This window comes from Sturnus vulgaris, chromosome 1 (genome assembly GCF_052056855.1).
Source record: "Sturnus vulgaris isolate bStuVul1 chromosome 1, bStuVul1.hap1, whole genome shotgun sequence".
Taxonomy (NCBI): Eukaryota; Metazoa; Chordata; class Aves; order Passeriformes; family Sturnidae; genus Sturnus; species Sturnus vulgaris.
In genome coordinates this window covers 127653515-127674998 of record NC_142243.1, presented here as the reverse complement: position 1 = coordinate 127674998, position 21484 = coordinate 127653515, and the positions used below count along the sequence as shown (strand labels likewise).

Below are 21484 nucleotides of genomic sequence, written 5' to 3'. Positions count from 1 at the left end.
GAGACCTCTCCAGTTATTGCAAGGGTGCCTGGTAGTCTCCAGTGGGACTTCAGTGGGGAGGAAGCTACCACTCTTCAGCTTCAATAAATGCTCAAAACAGCTGAAATGAGAGAATGCCATATAATACTTCATATCATGCTACTGTCCCAGTCTAAGTGAACTACTTCACCCCTAGTGATGGTGTGCTGGTCAAATTCCAGTACTAATACATTGAACAGTGAAATCAAGATAATCAAAATGGACAGCATTAGCATCTCCAGTACTTTAAGTATGTGCTTGTTAAAACTGACAAAACCATACTGCAACATGCAGTCTGATAACATTTGAAGAACTGAGACTTGGAGAACTGACTCTTCCCTTGTCCCATGGGAGGCCACCACTTGGAGCCCTGGATCCAAATGCATTTATTCATGACAGGCTGTTCTGGTTGCCCATCCTTTCCAAGATGGGGATTATATCATTTGCTTTGCACACTGAAACACAGTGACCTAGTAAAAGGAGCATATAATTTAAGTATTGAATAGAATAGATGCTCTAGCTAGTATATTATGTAAGCCAGAATTACAGGTGACTGACATGTATGAAATTAATCACTATAAGCAGGAAAAAAAGTAAGAAAAAGTTTTGTCTTATCAATAAACTGAACAGAGTATGTTCTCTAGGATAAGATACCTGAGGGCAAGTACTGCAGCAGAATTTATATCCACATGACAAAAAATTTCGGGAAATTGTTAGGAAAAATCTATCTTGATCATCTCACCTCTGTCTACTTTTAGACGTGTTCCACTAATTGACAGATAACCCTTTGTTATTTGTTATTACTCTTTCCTGTGAGTAACTGTAGCTAAGTCCTTCTTTGAAGATGTGAAGGGATTTTTTATATACTTTTCTAACACAAAGAGCAGTAAAAAAGTCCCTATTCTGGCATCAAGAAACCTACATTTTCATAAACTGTAATAGTTATGTTTCTCCTATTTTAAAGTAAACTTCTTCCTTCCACATTTTTTTACTATCAAAAACAATAAAGTAGATAGTCAACCCTGGAAAAAAGTATTGCCACTGTTATGTATTTATCAGTTCTTTGAATTTCTCCTGGCTCAGGAGTAGGACTGTAATTTCATTCCAGCGCAGTCGACTACAGAATTTTTTTATAATTATTGTGCCTTGTAAATGACATTCAGTTTTATGGCTGATGGACAAGGATATTAAAAAAATGGTATATCAAACCTGTATTTAATGGATTAATTTGCTTTCAACAAAGAAAATATTTCTGAGGAGAGGTATTACGAGGTTTCCAAAATAATTTTAGACCATAATTTGAAAGCAACAACAAACTCCATTTATATTTCAAACACTGTAAGTGCTGTTATTCTTTCTCCTAGGCAATGTGAAATCAGTTGTTTGATAGCTGCATTGCCTTTCCCAAGTTGACTTGTCCCTTACTGCGTTTCAGTGGTATCTTTTTTTCTCAGTAAGAAATTATGGAATTTGAGGAAATTCTACAATAAGAGGAAAAATAACTTTGCATTGGAGAGATGCTTTTCAGTACTGGAGTCAGTCTTAGAAATTAAAGCTGGAAGATTTAGTTTGAAAATTTTAACAGTCAAGAGATTCTGTGGCAATATCTCTGTATGATCTTTTCAGTTTTCAGTGAGGAATTTAAGTGTTTTGTTTAAGGAAAAAATGATTTTGGTTTGATTTTTTTGCGAAGTTGTTGTCTATGGGACATTCATTGAAGAATGTGTTCTACTGCTCCAGAATTTTATTCCTATTTGGAGTCAATATAGTTCCCAGATCTTACTGGAAGAACAGGAAATCAAGGTTCTTTCAGTTTCTGGTTTCAGTACCTGTTTTCAGTCTGGCAAATCTGAGTATGTCTTATTTCATACCTGAAATTGTTTTTCACCACTATATATACATGCAGAAACTAATATACTTATGTAAATATACCAACACATTTGTATAATATGCTACCTCTAGGTCATCCATGTTCCTACAGACAGGAGGATGAGAGCTTAAATATTTTAAAAATTGTTATCCACAGAAAAGGCCTCATCAAATCCCTCAGTCATTCACAAATTAATAATGAATTTAGATACTAGTATCCACATAAGACAGAAACCACCCCTCCCAAACTTTAAATTTTAAAATACTTGGATTTAAAATAAAGAGATACTTTTTAAAGATCAGACAGATTTAAATACAAGTGCAATGAAATGTTTAATTTCTATTTCAGTTCCCCTAACCTTAAACTTCAAAAAAATATTCTCCAGTAAAGGGAAAGTTTTCTTTCCTAGAAACTCAAACACATTTTTTCCCTTGGACTGTCAGTGAGAAAAAGTCAGGCTATTTTAAGAATATTAACTATAGAGCTAGAATGATAGAAATGACGTTTATTAATGTAGATGAATGTATAACTAATATTTCAGATATTTTTTTAAAATTTTATTGTCAGGAAAATTAATCCACAAACACCAGAGGTTAATGTCCAAAAAGGAGACAGAGGAGTCCTTTTTGCTTTATTTGAATAAAGGGAGAGGCCATGGGGCATTCCCCTGGGATCTCTCAAATTTTTGGAGGACGCTGCCTCCTTTTTATCCTATTTTCCCGGCCGCATTTCCCTCTCTCTTTCCCCATTGGCTGAGGTACTTGAGAGGCACAGACTTCCCGGAACGCCTGGTACCTAAGATTCCCCTCTAATGTATAACCTTCCCTTTTAATTTTTAATTCTTATAGAATTCATAGTTTTTCCCGTTGCTTCTTTCATCTTTCGATATCCAATTTCATTTATCAGCAACCCTACAGTTTGTTTGTAATGGCAAATATCTTTTTCCATTCATCAGTCAGTGAAATCCATCCAATTGTTTCTTTTATCTCTCAGTGCTAGTCTTATTTACAAGCAGATCTACAGCTCATTTGTAAAGACAAATTAGACATTCCTCTCATTATTTAAAACATTCCATAGTTGGAATCAAAAATATTTTCTTTTTTTTTTTGATTTGCAAAATATATTTCTCAGGAAATGAAAGTGAGCTTTGTTCTGATCCATGGAGGTTGAAGGAAGTTTCTGACCTTTTCTAACCTTTGTATCTTAGGCTGTTTGTGCTCCTGGGCTGGTGCAGAGGAGGACCCAGGCTGGAGGGTGGCTCTGCACTCCAGGTGCAGCACTCCCCTGCCTCGCTCCTCCTCCTGGGTGCTGTGGCACACAGCTGGGGCTTTTCTGCAGCTGCTCCTTGTTGGGTTTCCTTCCATTTTAGTGGTTGATTTCATTTTTGCTCCTAGAGAAATATATCTGCAGGCAGGGCTAGAGCATTTTTGTGGAAAAAATTGTCTTTCTTTTATGATACATCCTTTTTGATCTTTTCTCAGGCCTGCAGCTGAGTGGACATTAAATCACATTCTTTTGATGTGGCAGGAATAGAGGCATTTGGCCTCAGTCACCATTCCTACCTGACCAGTCTTGAATTCCTTTCACCTGGAAACAGAAAAGAATGTTTCCAATGACCTGAATTAAACTTTCCACACCTGATTATAGATTTATTAATGATTTATTATTTCTCGGTCATCTTTTTTGGGGCTAATGTTTCACTTTGATGTTTGCTTTAATCTTCCAATAAAAACAACCATACTGAAATCCCATAAACCAGACCTCAGAACTGCTAGTATGACATTTTCTCTTCTTAGATAAGGACAGCATGAATGTGCTGGAACATTGCATGGTAGATATGCTGTGTGTTGCTTAATCAAACTAGCTCCAAAGACTGAAAAAATATCTTCAAGAACTGGAAAGGACTCCACCTTTTAGGTTTAGAACATTTCCTGTTTTCATTCTGGGCTAGAAAATTCAATAAATGAGTACATAGTTCAAGTCACAGTTTCAAGAAAAATGTTTTAAGCATTTACTAGAGCTCAGATTTAGAAAAAATAATGATAAGACAATCTTGAATCTGAGATAGAAGTATCGATTGCCAAATTGCCCAATAAAATTTAATTTGGACCCTTAATTCTCATTCATTCTTGGTCTAAATATCTGTCTTTCCCCCACTTTCAGCAGTGCATTTCCAAAAGATCAATTCTGCTTTATTTTGGAAGCTTTGTTATTTTCTCTTCATTTTCCTGAATTTCACTGGGAATTCTAAATCATAGAATCAAGAATTAATACTGGATGTGAAGCCTCCCTTGTAGGAGTGTGAATTTATCTCAAAGGGCTATCACTGGGATAAAAGTGAAAATTAAAAACACTTCTGTGGACATCAAAGGCCACAGAAAAGGGAAGGAGACAGTAAGAAGCAGGAAAACCAAAAGAATCCTTAAACATGCACCTGGAAATTGCATAGAGATAGTTTCTGTGCTGTGTTGCATTTCAGCTACATCCACAACTATTTTAGCAGTCAAGGCAGAGTTGTGTGAAGTTTGCCCCATGCCCTGTTCAGAACTTCTCAAAATACTTGGCTTTATGGTTTTTGGTTTTGGTTTTTTGGGTACTTTTTGGTCTGTTTTTTTTTGTTTGTTTGTTTGTTTGTTTGTTTGTTTGTTTTAATTTTTGAATAATGTTTTCAGCACTTGATTAATATGAAAATATTTTCTTCTGAGTTCTTACTAGGACACTATTTGCTTTTCAAGAGCTGTGCATGTGTTTCTTTTCTCTTGATTTTTATGAGTTAGGAGCATGCATGGGTGAAACTAGGTTAAAGAGGCATGAACTTCACAAGAAAGCGAAACTATGGGTTTGGAAAGGGAAATGTTTTGTTTCAATAATTACTTTATTACTTTAAAAATATCATTGAACTTACACATGTAAATAATACAGAGGCTTTGCACACATGTATGCAATTATTTAAAGGCTTATTGGTTTATCAGGGAAAGCTTTCTTACATCTGGAAATGCTTCAGTGAGCTGATTAACTGCTGAGTGATGGAGACTGTTTCCAGAAATATGGTGTCCCAGAGGTGGTCGGACAACAGGTCAGAGTAAGTGAGCTTTCAGGAAGGTCTGGAACGTGGTACACTTAAGGACATCTGTAGAAGGATAAATCATCAACTTTTCATTACACAGGAGGCAGCAGAAAAAGAAGAATGCCTTCTTTTTCCATCTGGCGGGGAGTGAATCAGCGAGCCTTTTTTCACCATTTCTGTTATAACCAAGGCAAATACATTCATCCCTTGAATGCAGGACTCTGGCAGTAGAGTAGAAACTCTGCACTACAAGAAGGAGTCCTGTTCACAGGAGGAAGAAGCCTCCTTACAGGACTCTGTGATGTGTGCACCTTTAGCCACTCAAAGGTCAGAAACCTCATCTAAGCAGATGCAAAAAGGGGGAAGGATGAATCAATAGCCAGAGATAACCTCTTCACAGACTAAAGAAATGGTCAAAATCAGTGGTTAAGATGCAATGCCTGTCAGATGGCTAAAATTAAGGGAGGTGAATTCCAGTCAAATCCTACTGTTGATGTGAAAATGTGCAGGGATGCTGGGGTATTTTTCCACACAGCTGCACCAAGCCTTTTTTGGTTGTTGTTTGTTTTATTGGTTGTTGGATATTTTTAATTTGTTATTTTGCGTGTGTGCATTCCAAGCAAAGATGAGTGGAAGGAAATGGAAAGAAGTAATGTTGTGTAAAGAACCCAGTAGGAAATAATGCAAGATTATCAGTAATACATACTTGATTATTAATGGAAGATGTAGGAGAATGTTGCTCACCAGGCCTCTTTGCATACTGGTCACATTTGGTCATTGCTGAAAGCTAAGAAAAAAAGTCTGAGATTTCCTTTAACACAGTCAGTGCATGAGGTTTTAACAAGAGCTGGACCACAGAATAAAAGGAGCAAATTACAGCAAAACCATGTGTGGAGATGGAATATTGCAACAGGATAATGATGAGTATGTGCCCCATGTGGGGATTCAGACATGCCAAGAGATGTGACAGATTAGATCTCCAGTGATCTCTTCAGAAGGTCAATGTCTAGAGAATATGACATCACCTTTGTAATTCGGAGAGATGAAAAGGTGAAAGAACATGAAAGCAAATGCTTTTATGAGATGAAAAAACTCCCTCACAATTAAACAAAGTATTTATATTTGTTAATATCATTATTTTTCTCCATTTATTTATACCTGATTGCTATGCTAGAAGTTAAGTAATTTTTACTACTTGTAATTTTGATTCTTTTATGAAACACACATATTAATAGAAAAACATACCCCTTTATCTTGTGCGTTCTTGGGAAATTAAGAAAATTAATCAAAATCTAAAAATAAGGCAATGATTGATTACTTTATTTTGATTATCTGGTGATTATTTTATTAAAATATAATTTAAAAGAAATTTGATTTTTTTAAATTATATTTTAATTTTTTAAATTATTTTCAGGCATTCTTTATCATACCCCTTATCCTAGGTACAGTCTCCATCACATACATGCCCTGCATTTGAGAATAAAAAAATCAAACTTGCCAAGTATTCGTGGAAGTGCCTCCTATACTCATGTAGTGAAGAGGATCAGCTGGGAGATTGTGGTCATGGGAGGGAATGATCTGGGCAGGGATGTAGCCTTTTCCTGACCTTCATCATGCTGCTGCAAAATAATTCCACTGGGTTGTCACTTTGATCCCTCTCATCACCCCACTGCTGGCTTTTCTTTTTATATCACATGAAAGGTGAAACACTTAACTTCACCTTCAAGGCACTTCAAAGCTGCACCTTTCCTACAGATCACCTATAATTCACAGAAAGTGTCAACTCTCAGCCCTGATAGGTCACTGATGCCAGCCAGCTTCAGCCTGCACTTGTTAGCATTTCAAGGCAGCAGTTTTGTGTCTTCTCTCACTCTGCCTGCCAGGAGCTCTCTGCACACCTCAGTGAAGCTGCCTCCTTACCCTCCATCAGACACCATGGAAAGCTCTCCCTGGACAGGGTGCTTGTGACAGTCTCCAGAAGACGAGGCCGCTGCCAGGCTGAGCCTCTCTAAGCTGTGCTGCCTACCCTCTGTCCCATCACTCCCATCCCCTCCCTGCTGGTTGTCTCTTCTCCTATGTTCTCAGGCTTTTGTCCCTTTTATCCCCTTGACCCTGTACGGAGCTAAACAAATTAAAGCCCTTGTTGATGACTCCTGGGCACACCTGTATTAGTAGCTTGTAAGAATAGAAATGTGACTGAATTTAATTAAGACTTGGTGGTAGAAAGCCTTGATTCATTACAGAATTTGCCAGACACATGCTTTGTTCAATAAGATGTATTTCTGTCTCACTAACTTCAAATAGAGAGAGTGTATATTTATTTTTAAATCTGTGGTTAAGTGTCTGGATGAATCATGCTGTTAAATAAGCTGTAATTTTGGTGTCATCAGCCCCTGCATATGCAGGTCCTCATTGTCACCCTGTCTATGAGCTGCTTGCAGACACTTCACAGGGAATGCCATGGCCCCAGTGGCAATTAACCACACAACAGGAAAGGTGGAGAAGGCTCTGTTCTAGGGCTCGTGCTTGGCAAGAAGGTTGTGTCTTCAGTTCAGGGTTAATTACAAATAACCTCTGTTGTTGCATAGCTGCATCCATGCACGTGGGAATAGAATTGTGAGGAATTGGAAAGTGATATATGGAGATCAAAGGGAGGCTGGAGGTCTGGAAAAAGAAAATTATCTAGCACCTCTAAATATGCTTAGGCAACCTGTCATGTTACAGAACAAGAACATAAACTTGTCCTCTGACAGTCTGGTGTGACCTTTGTGATTTACTCCATGTACAGAGTAGGAGAAAATGTGTTCTGTATAGCAGGGCAAGGTAAAGGAGAGCATTATTAATGGCTTTGAGTGTTTGGAATAAAGTACTTTGTGATATATATAAAATACATCAGCTGAGTGTGTTCTGCAGAGATGTAAATAGACAATAATGGTACTCTATAAATTTCTGTCTTATTTATGGAAGGCTGATTGTATTTTGGATTTTGTTGCTGTTCAGGATGTTAGCTATGCACTCTGCTCATGTGAGGTTCCTATTTTGGATCCTGCAATGTATGGGGTTCATTAAAGCAGCAAACCAAAATTCAAAGAAATCAAAATTAACAGTATGGGATGAACACATTCTTCAGAAATGCTTAAATGTAGGCTGGACTGAAATCTTCTGTACCTCCTGGCACAGTTGTAGAAAGTCAGGATATGATCTTAGCTTGTGTGATTAATTAGTCTGAAGCTACTAGGGACTCTTTGCACATCTATCAGTTTTGCCCTTTAGGCCATGTGACACATAATTCCACCTTGAGTCCAGGCCCCTGCTGTTCCTGCCTTGCTGACTGCTCTGCCCCTCTCCAGGCAATATTCAGCTCCAGAGGAGCAGCTGGTCACCTCCAGTGTGCTCACTGCCATGTGACACAGTGCTGTGACAACACTGCAGACGCCCCATTTCTTTCAGGTATTGTTTTTAACCCACATTTTTTCACCAATGCACAGCCTTTCCAACCTTGTCAGAAAGCCCTTAAGGATATACGAGGAAATTATCTCTCTTATAAAATAGTTCATAAAACAAAAACTTTGATTTCTACATGTTTATAGAATAGATGCTTTAGAACATTATTTCTTTATCTAAGCTTTTAAAATACCGTTTAGAAGGAGTTTTGAGGAGCATAGGTTTGTTAGTACCATAATACATGAAACATTTTTTAAGACCGCTTTGGAGAAATACTGTATTTCTAACTTAAAGTGAGAAATAAACAGGGACTACCTGTAAATAAAGGAGAAACAAGGCTATTTGTGATTCTCCAGTTATTTCACAGTTATCTTCCTAGATAAAAGACACTTAAATTTTGAAGTGATATACCGTAGTAATAATGTACAAGAATGAAAAATATAAAGGACAGATTAAAAGTTAACAGGATGTCTTAGTTAGTTACTGTGACAAATTTTCCAGTAAATTGGGAAATCAAAGCTTTTAAGCTGTCTGAGTCAATTTTTATCCAAGAGAAGGACTGGTGGATGATAATCCTCACCCAGGAAACCAGCATGTTTGCATTTTTGCAAGTCATCTGCAGTGATTCTTAGCAGAATTTGCTGTGTCAAGATGGCTGGAAAAGATTGCCTTTGGAGGTCACTCCACATCTAGAAGAATGCCATTAGTAGAAGCAAGTGAAATTGTGAAATTGTAGTTGTGTGCATATAAAGCTGAAAGCATAGGGTTAAAATGTTTCTAAAATCATGAGAAACGATGTAATTGTAACAAGAATAATGAGAAAGAATATTTGGGGGGCCAAATGAAAATTACAAGAATACACGCTTGGATAAGATCAATGTATACAATAGAACAATATGGGTTCAATAATTAATATATAGCTATATAACAAAAAGGGTATAAAAACATGTTCATCTCGGATCCATGTGGGAGTCAGATTTGGGTCTGGACCCCTGATTCTCAGAGCTCTTCAATAAAGTACCTGCATATAATCATTCTGTGATTATGTGTTTTCAACGCTATCAAAGCCAATCCTCATAGGCCAACATATGCCCAAGGAAGATCCATCATTAGTCCTAGAGACTAACTAGTGTGTAGGGTCAAAAGATGTCCAGACTCTGAGGGAACTACCAGGCTCAACTGGCTCTGCCCAGCTTCTTGTCAGGCCTAGCCCTATGCCCAGGAGCCCTGTTTCAGCACAGATCTGGGCACCACATCTCTGTATTTTAGGTTAGCCTGTGTCTAGTCCTTGTTCCCTGCCTGGAGGTTGGACCTACACTGTAGGTTTGCCACTAACCCTGTGTCTATTTCCATCTCCTACAGCTCTGTGAGGGAGTTCCTGGACCCTCATCACCAGAATAATCACCTTGCCTTGTCTGGCACTGTTAACAAAGCCTCTCCCTACCACTGTGACCACTGTCCCAGGCAGATCCTGTGTGACTGGGAAGGCTCCATCCTGCCAGCTGCAAACCTGCTCTGCACTGTGTGCACTTTAATGGTGCATCTCTTCTGAGCTTGGCAAGCTTTCTTCTGGGTGAGTCATACCCTTGATGTGCATGCTTGTGTGTGCTCCTGGAGGATAAACAAAAATTTCATGCTCTGACCCCAAAAGCTGTATTTTAACGAGCTGTTGAAAAGCCAGAGTTTCTTGCTGCAACATGAGGTATCCTGTATAGCATTGAAATTGGACAGCTGTTTGTAAATTTTAGGGGCATTGTCCCCAGTGCAGGATAGAGCTGCCTTTTCTTCTTAAGCTAAGCAGTCAAGGGAGAGAGAGAGAGAAGCCAGATGGCTAAAATAGACTTCAGCTCTTTAATGTTCTCTGAAGGATCTTTCCTCTTGTTAGTGTTTATGGGATCTCAGGAGAGATGGTGGTTTAACTAAAGATTTCCTTTACTCAGGCTACTCTCTTACTCCATATAAGACCTGAGGTTGAAGGTTTCAGTCCTGTGTTTTGAATTCCAGTATAGTAATGGCAGAGCTTTCAGTTCTTTCAAACTGGAGTTTGTGTCTGTAAGCAGAATCACACAGAATCACAGTATCATTGAGGTTTAAAGGGACCTCTGGAGGTGACCTGGTACAACCCTTCTCAAGCAGGCTGCCCAGAACCATGTCCAAATGGCTTTTGAATATCTCCAAGGATGGAAACTCCACAACCTTTCTGGATAACCTGTACCAGTGCTTGGTCACTTTTACTGTAAAAAAAGTGTTTTCTGATGTTCAGAGGGAATGTTCCCTGTTTTCCAGTGTGTGCTCATTGCCTCTGATCCTGTCGCTGGGCATCATTGAGAAGAGCTTAGGTCTGTCCTCTTTTCCCCCTCTATTCAGGTATTTATAGGCATTAATGAATTCACTTCTGCTTTCCAAACAGCCCCAGCTCTCTCAGCCTCCCCTCGCAGAAGAGATGCTCCAGTTACTTAATGAGGTTTGTGGCCCTTTGCTGGACTCTCTCCAGTGTGTTCATGCCTCTCATGTACTGAGCAATGCAGAAGCAGTAGCCACAATCTCTGCAACACAAAAAGTGTTCCTATGGAGATGTTGACTTTGGCTATAGCATGAGGCAGGATGGAACGGCTGATTCAAACCTTCAGCATATACAGGAGGAAAAACCCCTTGCTTTTCATATCTCAATTTCTCTCCATGAGTTAAGATGTTAAAGTAAATAGTCATGGTTCACATGGTCAAAAAACACTTTGAAGTATTTTTAGAACTTTAGGATAATTTGAAAACATTAACTGTTTGAGATTCAGAATGGATCTTTACTAGAAAGCCATGAGAGATTTCAGTCATACCAGCAGCTGCCATGGAACAAATTTCCTGATGTGTTGCTGTGAAATCACTTTCACGTGTGCCAAACTGAACATCCAAAATCTTCTTGTAAGCCTATTAAAGCACATAAGTAGCCATACATTTCACACAGCAATGGGGTTATGTTTGCAGTGAAATTTTTATGCAGACAATTTAGTGATGACAATTATAATAGATAAATTAGATTTTAGTTTTAAGTTTGTTAGAATATCTGTTTAGGAAGAGGAGGGAAAAAAAGGAAGATCAGTAAGAATATTCAGAATAAAATGCATTGAATAGATACGTATTCAGCAATGCATTTCATTCAGTAATTTTCTATTGTACCAGAAGGCAGAAGGTACCAGAAAAACTGCAAGAACACCACAGACCAAAGGAAAATAAAACCAAACCAAGAAAAATCAAGATGGCAAATATGTTTGCATTGGGGCCTGTGGACTTCAATTTCATCTTCTGGTAGATTACATATTGATGAAAACATAGGTGTTTGTCCATTGAAAATCAGCTAGTGGCTCATTCAGACTGCACCTGCAGTGCTGCTGGGAGTCACAGCAGTGACAATTCTGCTGACCACCAAGCCACAGTAATGAGTTGCAGAGTGCTGCAGCACTGAGTGTTTCTTATTGGCTGTTAATATGTCTCGCTAAAGTAATGGTGTAATATATTGAATCAAGCTGTATCTTGTATAAATAAATTTAGTAATTTCATTTTGCATGGCAATTACTTTTTATGTTAGTTTCTTTTGGGAGCCATCAAAATTATGTTTTGACAAAGCTAACAGCCTTTGATAGCCAAAGCATCACTACTCATGAGAAGTGGGTGGTGTCTATCCATCTTTCATCTCTTGTTGTCAAGAGATAAAGCAATATGAAAGGAGATATAAGAGTTGAGAAATTTAAAAAATAGGGATATCTAGCTGATGGAGTTTGTGTGAAGAATAGAAATGAAGCAAGTTACCAGTTTGGCTTAATCTTTGTAATCTCAGTTAATAGTACATTGAAGAAAAAAAATCTCTTGAATGTGTGCATTAATAGTGAGTACAAAGGACTACTTCAAATTCTGGATGTGGTGAACTTTGCTTATATTTCTAGAAAGTAGAGAGATTTCATGGCAATTATAGAATCTATTCTTTACATATTTTCTGTAATCAAAAAGAATATTTAAATATATATATTAACATACATACTGTACATATTAGCATAATGCAAAATTTAGAAAAGTCAAGTGGAATGGAAGTACCTTCCAGTCAGAAAAGGTCAAGGTTATGCTGACATCGTCCAACTTTTCTTTCCCCTATGGTTTAATTTCAAAATGCAGTTCTGGTAAAACCCTTGTTACAGGAAGACCTGCATCAGTGGGATATGAATAAGTTCATTGCCTTTTCCTCTTGCCATGTAGAGAGCCATTTAAACGACTGAGACTGCGTTATGCCTGGAAGAGCTGCATTCCTGATTGTGCTGTAATACTGGCTTATTGGGCCATTAATGTATATTCACAGAATCTCGGAATTGTTAAGGTTGGAAAAGACCTTTAAGAGCATCTTTATATCTCAGATTTTGTCCCTGACACCAATATAATTTAAACACACTAAACTATATTTTTGTAATAACTGCCTTTTTAGAGGAATTGATTCATGCTTCCTCTTGCCCTCGACTTCCAGTGCATCCACTCTGAAATGTCATAATTTATTGAAACTTCCCATGTGGTCCATTAAATGAATCTGAACCAAACAGTTGGCTAATACCAGTGAGCTTTGTTGCCTGTTTTTAATGATTATCTCAAATATTCTGTGATAGTCTCCCCACACTGTTGTCTCCTTTGTGCCTCTGGTAGTAACTGTGTTTGTCCTCTCTGGGATTCTCCATTCCAGTGCATGCTATTGATGATCATCTTTTTCTGGAGTAAGCATGTAGAATAAATGAGCTCTACTGTTCACTTTTTCAGTCATAATCTTATTATGTAAATCTACATTCATGAGCTCGTTCCCTACTTCATAAGAGAGGTTGCAAAAGCTTTTATGTAGAAGAACAGGCACTTCAAATCAGCCTTTGAAATGCGAATTCCTGCTTATGACACTAGGCATGGCTGGGTGAGATTCTGTGCAGTTCTGGGGAGATGGGTAGGAAAGATGATTTCATTGATCTAGTGAGGAGATAACCTCAGGAAGAAGTTTTGTCAATATTTTGTTCTTTGAGATCATTTGGACCCATCACTGAAAAAAACTAATGTAGTTTAAAACTTGTGTGCTTCTTTCTTTGTTCTTACTTTGGAGTAGTTTGCTGCAAGCAAGTTTACTGTAGCAGAAACTGTTTAACTTCGTGGTAGACCTCATAATATTTCATATGCATTTCAAGGATTCTGGTGTTTGAAGTTTTCTATTGCTTTTTTTGTTTCTAAGTGGCTGAAAGAAAGGCAAATTGGTTCCATCACCCACAGATGCTTGTTTCCCACAGGTTTGTGTCTGGCCTCTTCATTGCCTGGCATTAGCAGTCAGTTCAGACTGAAGGGGAATCCCTTCACTGACAGCAAGGCAAAACCTAAATTGTTGGATTGAACATCCTCACATTTCCATGTCTGCACCTGTTCAAGGCCTGACAGTGTTGGCAGCTGCTCTCCACTTTGTAACACCTTCTGGATTAAATATATGGGGGAAAAGCTTCTCACCCTAGTATGGCCCTCAGATTATAATTCTTTATTGATTTTTCAGGTAACCAGCAGAGAAGTTGCAACAAGAATTCCAAGGGCAATCAAGAGAGACTTCATGGACTTGGAATGACTGGTTAAGAGATCAGGAACACAAGCAGTGTCTCTGTCTTTCTAGTCTTACTCCAAGAAGGACATTGAGGTGCTGGAGCATGTCCAGAGAAGGGCAATGGAGCTGGTGAAGAGACTGGAGTACTGTGAGGAGCAGCTGAGAGAACTGGGGGTGTTTAGTCTGGAGAGAAAGAGACTGAAAGGGACTTTATCACTCTCTTCAACTGCCTGAAAGGAGGTTGCAGCCAGGTGGGGGTTACTTTTCCCAAATAACAAATGGCAGAACAAGAGGAAATGGCCTCAAATTGTGCCAGGGGAGGTTTAGATTGGATACTAGGGAACATTTCTTCACTGAAAGGGTGATTGAATTGATACAGGCTGCTCTGGGAAGTGTTTGAGTTACCATTCCTGGAGGTTTTTAAAAGATAGGTAGGTATGGATCTGGAGGAACTGGTTTAGTGGTGAACTTGGCAGTGCTGGGTTAACCATTGTACTCAATGCTCTTAAGGTCTTTTCCAACCTAAACAACTCAATAAATCTATGAATCACCTTGTAACAGAAATTCTCATCTTCCTTGAAAACCATCATCTGAATGATATGCTAATGATATCCAGAAACACTGTATTTTGAAGCACTTAAAGGCAGGTCATGAAATTTACTGCTGTTCTAAAAAAAATGTTTTATTCAGAGTACACCCACATAATTCATTATGCTCTTTTTTCCTCTCAAGCCAGATCTATTTCTCACTATTCAATTCACCAATGAGATATTTTTCAAGTCAGTGGAAAAAGTGACTGGAAAAAATGTCAACCCCCCCACCTCCCCAAACACCATGAAAAAGAAGTATGTAAAAATACTGATAATTATCTGTTTGTGTTATAGTGTGCTTTCAGCAGCCAAAAAAATAAAGCTCCAAGAGAAATTTACACAAACAACCCTAATGGAACATGTTCCAGAAAGAAAAAAATTGTTTGCAAATAGAACAGATATCAATATTCACATGATTCTTAAAAAGAATACTGTGTGTTTCCTTCTAAATAATTCCATTCAAGGAATTCAAGGTCATATACTGATGGCAAGTAAACAAAAATTATTTTGGTATTAGACAATGTTATGACTACGTTGCTGTTTAAGAATGAAATACAGACACCAAGTTCAATTTAATTCTCAAAGTTTAAAAAAAGGTTATTCATTCTCTAGGGAGTTCTGAATTGTATTTTTGGAAATTAAACACAACTATTCTCAGATTCATGATGACTGTGAGTACACACTGCAGTTTCATAATACACTGTTAGAGAAAGCCGAATATCTCTAAAAAATTCTACAGAAAGGAAACTTTAGTTTTGTTAAAAAGGCAAGTTAAATTCTGTTTGAGTATGGAAGTGGACTTTCTAAAGTTCTTGAAGACCCTAAAGATTTCTGATGAAAACAACAATTAGTATTTTGCAATGGGCAGAAGGCAGAGCTGGGAAATGACAGAAGGTCTATGAGGAGGAATTTACTTCACCAAACACATTTTCTGAAGCAAAGACCTGAATGCCTTTGGCTGAGAAAAACTAGAGATGACACAGACTATCTGAGCAACAATAAACGACAATAAAAAACCCCCATGAAATTGGAAAGAAGTTTTTTTACCTCTGTATATGCATATATATGCACACATAGCACCGTGTAAGCCTTCGTGTGTTTGGATGTGTACATACAGCCTGATGCACAGAAGCAAGGATTTGCCTCCTTCTTTCGAGAAGAGAATGGCCTGAAATACTGAGTAAACAAGGCAGCAATACCTGCTTTAATGAACTTAGAACTGAAGTAAGAAAAACTATGATATGATGCAATAATATGTTGTTCTATGGGGCACAACAGAAGGCACTCTTCAGAAGACATAGAAACTTGAAATACTCTCCTTTTACTCAGCCATTTATTATGGCAAACTTTTAGGGACTTAGTCTTGGAGGCTTCTGTCCCTCTTTCATTTTTCATTAAAAATGCCAATTAGATAGGAATGTTTATAATATGAACTACCCCTTTGGAGCACCAGGCTAAAATATGGACATAAGATGTCTAATTCATGCATTTAAATGAAATAAAATTTTTTTTTACAAAGAAAAACTAGCAATGTTGAGAAGAATGTCTTAAATCTTTGAAGTGGAAACTGATGGACCCTGAACAATTAAATTTTTCTAAACTATTTTAAGTGACTTGTCTTTAAAATTTACAGAGAAGAATGAAAATTGTGGCACCAAGAACTTCAGATCAGTGATTAGAACTCCACCGTAGCTCTACAGGTGAAATACAACCCATTGACCCATCTTCAGTGATGTCTTTTGATATAGTTCTGCCTTCATACAATGAAGATCAAAAAGTATAAAAACTTTTTAAGAGAGCTGCTCTGTATTTCTAAGTAGTCAGAATGTGAGACAATATTTTTATTTGATTGTTGCTTAAAGTAATTCAAAAAGAACACTGTAACAATTTGCCTTTTTAGAGATTTAAAAGTTTGAATAATGTGCTTAATTTTTTCTTTGGGAATTTACAAAAGAAACAGTTAATTAGTAAAAGTATATAATTATCTCTTTTTCCTAGAGAAATGTCCCCACATTCTGCTGTTTGTAGAATAATAAATTAATACCCAAATAGTCAGTATCTACATAACTCAGTATAGTGCTTTTTTAAGGATGAAAAAAAAAAAGTTATGACAGATCTGTAATGCAAACTGTGGGCAGTAGTGAAGACTCAGATTTGTCTGCAGTAGAAACAGATGCAAATAAATAATGTACCATCTAGAAAAACAAAAAAGAAATTGAGCAGCATGATTTAAAAATTGCATTATGGTCTCCAGACATTTGTTTTAATATCAGTCATTTACTTGCTGTCTCAATTGTCCAGACAGAGCAAATTTCAAACAGTACCCAGTGAGAATAATAAACAAAAAAGTCTTAGTACACACAAATTGTGAGAGACTTCAAAGGAACAAACAAGATACAAATGTTAACAAATGAGAATATATTTTTATGATCTCAAGTGCATGTATCTATCCAAATTGGCTTTGCTGTTGGCCCTTGAAATAACTTGATTTGCATAGAGTAGTAGAGATCTGCCAGTACTTTTTTCCTAAGCATCCCAAGATTGCCAACTGAAGACTATCAACTGATCCAAATTCAATTTACATGTTCTGGATCAGGCAAGTTAGCATTTGTTCCATGGTCTGCTGCAGACTATTCCAGGATGAGGTGAAAGAAGAAGTAATACATGTTCTGCCTTTTTTTTTTTTTTTTTTTCTGCTGTGCCCCAGGAGCACAGAGAAAGAATATCTGTGTAGGGAAAGAAAGAGACATACCTCACCTTGGTTAGTCTACCTGAAAAAAGCTGTAAGATTGGAGAGCTTTGCAGTGGCTTGTCAGAAGGAAATATGAAGAAAATGGGTGGATGGTGAGAAAACATGATCTGGAGCCTTATGAGTAGAATAATCTCCTAGAAGGATCTGATGGTATGTTCCTATGCTGATTTTTTGTTCTTGTGACAAAATTCAATTTAATTCACTCAATAGCTATATCAAAGTTCAGTTCACAGACAGCCCTACAATTTTTATTTTTACAGTGAGGCAGGAGCACAAGTGATAAAGTAACAAGAGAGAGGAGTTGCCCCCTCCTTGTGACAGGGGCTGTTGTGCAGGCCTTTGCACATCACGAGAGGTAAATTGTGGTTGTGAGTGCCATGACACAGCACTTACAGGATGGCCAGGGTATCAGACCCAGCCAGCAGGGCTTTAGGAGGGGTAGGTTGTGTTTGACCAATCTGGTCTCCTTTAATGACCAAGTGACCTGCCTGGTGGATGCAGGAGAGGCTGTGGATGTTGTGTACCTGGACTTCAGCAAGGCCTTTGGCACTGTCTCCCACAGGACACTCCTGGAAAAGCTGGCAGCCCATGGCTTGGACAGGAGCACTCTGTGCTGGGTTAAGAACTGGCTGGATGGCTGGGCCCAGAGAGTGGTGAATGGTGCTGCATCCAGCTGGGGATCAGTCACCAGTGGTGTTCCCCAGGGGCCTGTGCTGGGGCCAGCCCTCTTCAATATTTTTATTGATGACATGGATGAGGAGAATGAGTCTTTCATTAGTAAATTTGCAGATGACACCAAGCTGGGAGTGTGTGTCAATCTGTTGGAAGGTAGGAGGGCTCTGCAGAGGGGCTTAGAACAGTTGGATGGATGGGCAGAGTCCAATAGGATGAGGTTTAATAAGTCCAAGTGCCAAGTCCTGCATTTTGGCCACAATAACCCCCTGCAGTGCTACAGGCTGGGGATGGTGTGGCTGGACAGTGCCCAGGCAGAAAGGGACCTGGGGGTACTGGGCAGCAGCCAGCTGAACATGAGCCAGAAGAAGGCCAGTGGCATCCTGGCCTGTATCAGGAACAATGTGGCCAGCAGGAGCAGGGAGGTCATTCTCCCCCTGTACTCAGCACTGGTGAGGGCACACCCTGAGTGCAGTGTCCAGTTCTGTCCCCTCAGTTTAGGAAGGACCTTGAGATGCTTGAGCACATCCAGAGGAAGCAACAAGGCTGGTGAGGGGCTTGGAACACAAACCCTGTGAGGAATGGCTGGGGTAGCTGGGGTTGTTCAGCCTGGAGAAAAGGAGGCTCAGGGGTGACCTTTTCACTCTCTACAACTCCCTGAAATGTGGCTGTAGCCAGGTGGGAATTGGTCTCTTTCTCCAGGCAGCAACTGGCAGAACTAGAGGACACAGTCTTAAGCTGCTCCAAGAGAAATATAGGTTGAATATTAGGAAAAAGTTTTTATGGAAAGAGTGATCAAGTACTGGAATTTTCTGCCCAGGGAGGTGGTGGAACCACCATCCCTGGATTACTTTTAAAAAATATGTGCTCAGTGCCATGGTTTAGTTGAGGAATTAGTGTGTGGGGGGACTCGATCTTGAAGATCTCTTCCAATCTGTTTGGATGATTCTGTGATTCTGTTTGATTCTCGAATGAGAAATGGGGCCTGTTTCCTGCTCTTCTCCTTGTTTTTGTATTACAGCTGAATTGAATCCAGCTGTAATATTTCAAACTATTTTCTTCAGCTTTTCTTTTGATACGGATCATTATCTGTAGAATCAGTGAAATGTTATAGATCATTTTCATTTGACAAAACACTGTGTGGTAATTGCTAGCAGAGGTTTCTTTTATTTGGGGATCACTATCATGCATAGATGTGTGGTACATGGCCACACACTTCCAGCTGCTCCTTCACAACCTCATGCACATCCATGGATGCTTCAAGGTGCACCTGCCTTGGCACAGACATAACCATGGCCACAGATGCTTTGAGATGTACCTGCTCTGGTGTGGACTTATCCACAGCCACAGACCCTTTGGGGTGTCCTGGTCCCCCATGGGCTCATCTGCAGGTCATGGTACCTTCAGCTCGACTTCACACTGCATTGCCAGCCTCTCCAGCTCAGCAGCACAGGCACAGCAGTGATGCACTGGCCATCTGCCAGCCCAGAAACATCACAATTGCTATTATCAAAATATTCCCAGGCACACCAGAGTAGGACAAGAAGCAGTGCAGCTCTGCAGCAAGCAGTGAAAGCAAAAAGCAGCCACTAATGAGCACTAGGCTCTAAAACACAGTCAGGCCATCAGGCCCCATGGCAAGTGCAGGAGCTTGGCAACTAATATCTAAACAGCAACATCAACTAAAAACTTGATCTAACACATTTCAATCAAATCTGTCTTTATCTTGAATGCTTTGAGCCCCACATTATAATCCAATAAGGACTGTTATGGTTTAACCCCAGGCAGCAACTAAGCATGACCCAGCTGTTCACTCACTTCCTTGTCCCCCCACAACTGGGACGGGGTAGAGAATCAGAGGAGCAAAAGTAAGAAAGTCATGGTGAGATAAAAGCTTAATAGATAAAGAAAAACTGTGCATGCAAACCGTGCAAAGCAAGGAATTCTTTCACCATGTCCCATCATCAGGAAGAGGTTCAACCATCTCCAGGAAAGCAGGGTTCATCATGTGTACCAGTCACTTGGGAACAAAAATGTTATAACTCCAAGGGTCCATCCCTTCCTTCTTTTTCCCAAGCTGTATATTGTTAGGCCCAGAATAGCATGGTATAGGATATCCCTTTTGTCAGTGGGCACCAGCAGTCCCTGCCGTGCCCCCTCCCAGCTCCTCATGCACCCCCAGCCTGCTCACTGCTGGGCCAGTGGGGAAACACAAAAGGCCTTGACTCTGTGTAAGCACTGTTCAGAAACACAAAAGCATCCCTGAGCTATCAACACTGCTTCCAGCACAAATCAAATCCACAGCCTTATGTTAGCTATGTGAAGAAATTTACCTCTATCATCTCAGCCAAAACCAGTGCAAAAGACATTCAAAGGAATTTCAAATATCTGCCACGTCTTTTTTATATTGTAAATTACAATTCACTGAAAACACCCAATTTCAGCTAAATTTCTATTGAAAAATGTTTCTCAGGTCCAGGATGGAGCTTTATACTGGGGTAAGATCAACCCTGTCCACCCATCTTCATGTAGAGTCTGGTCACTGTGGTTCACTCATGCCAAACATTAGGACTCAAGTTTCCGTTTTAAAGAGTCAACCACATCCTAGAGGATGATACTGTCCCTAAATTACTATGTGGTTTCTCTTGCCCACATTCTAACCAAAATACAAGTATTAAAAACCCCAACCAACCAACAAACTAAACCTGCAAATGTCATTAAATTATTTAGATAATGGGTCAAAAAATAGCAGGCTGAGGTTTCTCAGCCATGTTTATGGCAATATTTCAAAATGGCACAGACCTGCCCACACCCATATCTTCAAATACTGCAAAACTGAGTGGCTACCTCCACAATTGTCAGTGTCATTGTGGGCCCCAGCCCACACCAGTTCCTGAGTTGTGGATGGGAGAGTGCTGTGTGGCCCCTGCTAGGGTTTGGCTTAGCTTTTTTTTAATATTAAGAGGATTTTGTTTTCTTGCTTGAGGATGTTGCTTATTACTGCAAAATTGCCAAGAAATACACACTAAAAATGTCTCTGTCAAGAAAGTTGCTAATCTCCCATTTATCAAGCAGATGCTCAGAAAAATGGTGCCATTAGGTTAAAAAGTTTCCATGCAGCTTTTCAAACTGTGGTTTAATTTATTTTTTTCTCTTTTGAGCTGAGATATAAAATACATCTAAACTAGGAAAGTTGTCTGAATATTTTAAATAATTTTCAATATTTACTGAGAAAGTAATGTAATTTCTTTCACTGGCCTTTTTTGTGTGTACTTTCCACTAAAATCTGAGGATCAAGTGGCAGTGATTATCTAACATGAATGGTCACAAAAAATATAAACAACATAGTGGAAAAGTGGTTTAATTCATACTAGTAGTAATGCTCATGTATAGGCCAATCAAAAAATAAGAAAAATATTGTCATTTTTTATCACTTCGAAAAAAACCATCATTCAGATAACAGGCAGTCGTCTTT

The 21484-nt window shown here is 38.9% G+C and overlaps 1 long non-coding RNA gene across 6 annotated transcripts in view; it reads left to right on the top strand.

Annotated features, from left to right (window-relative positions):
* LOC148225516 (uncharacterized) overlaps positions 1–21484 on the top strand; it is a 106251-nt gene that overhangs the window by 63174 nt on the left and 21593 nt on the right. For 3 of the 6 annotated variants that reach the window (XR_015807815.1, XR_015807811.1, XR_015807810.1), the window contains exon 3: positions 9762–9972. This is a non-coding gene — a long non-coding RNA (uncharacterized LOC148225516). Of the gene's footprint in view, positions 1–8305; positions 8406–9761; positions 9973–13950; positions 14247–21484 lie in introns of all 6 variants that reach the window. The other 3 variants (XR_015807809.1, XR_015807813.1, XR_015807814.1) reach the window with 2 other exon arrangements.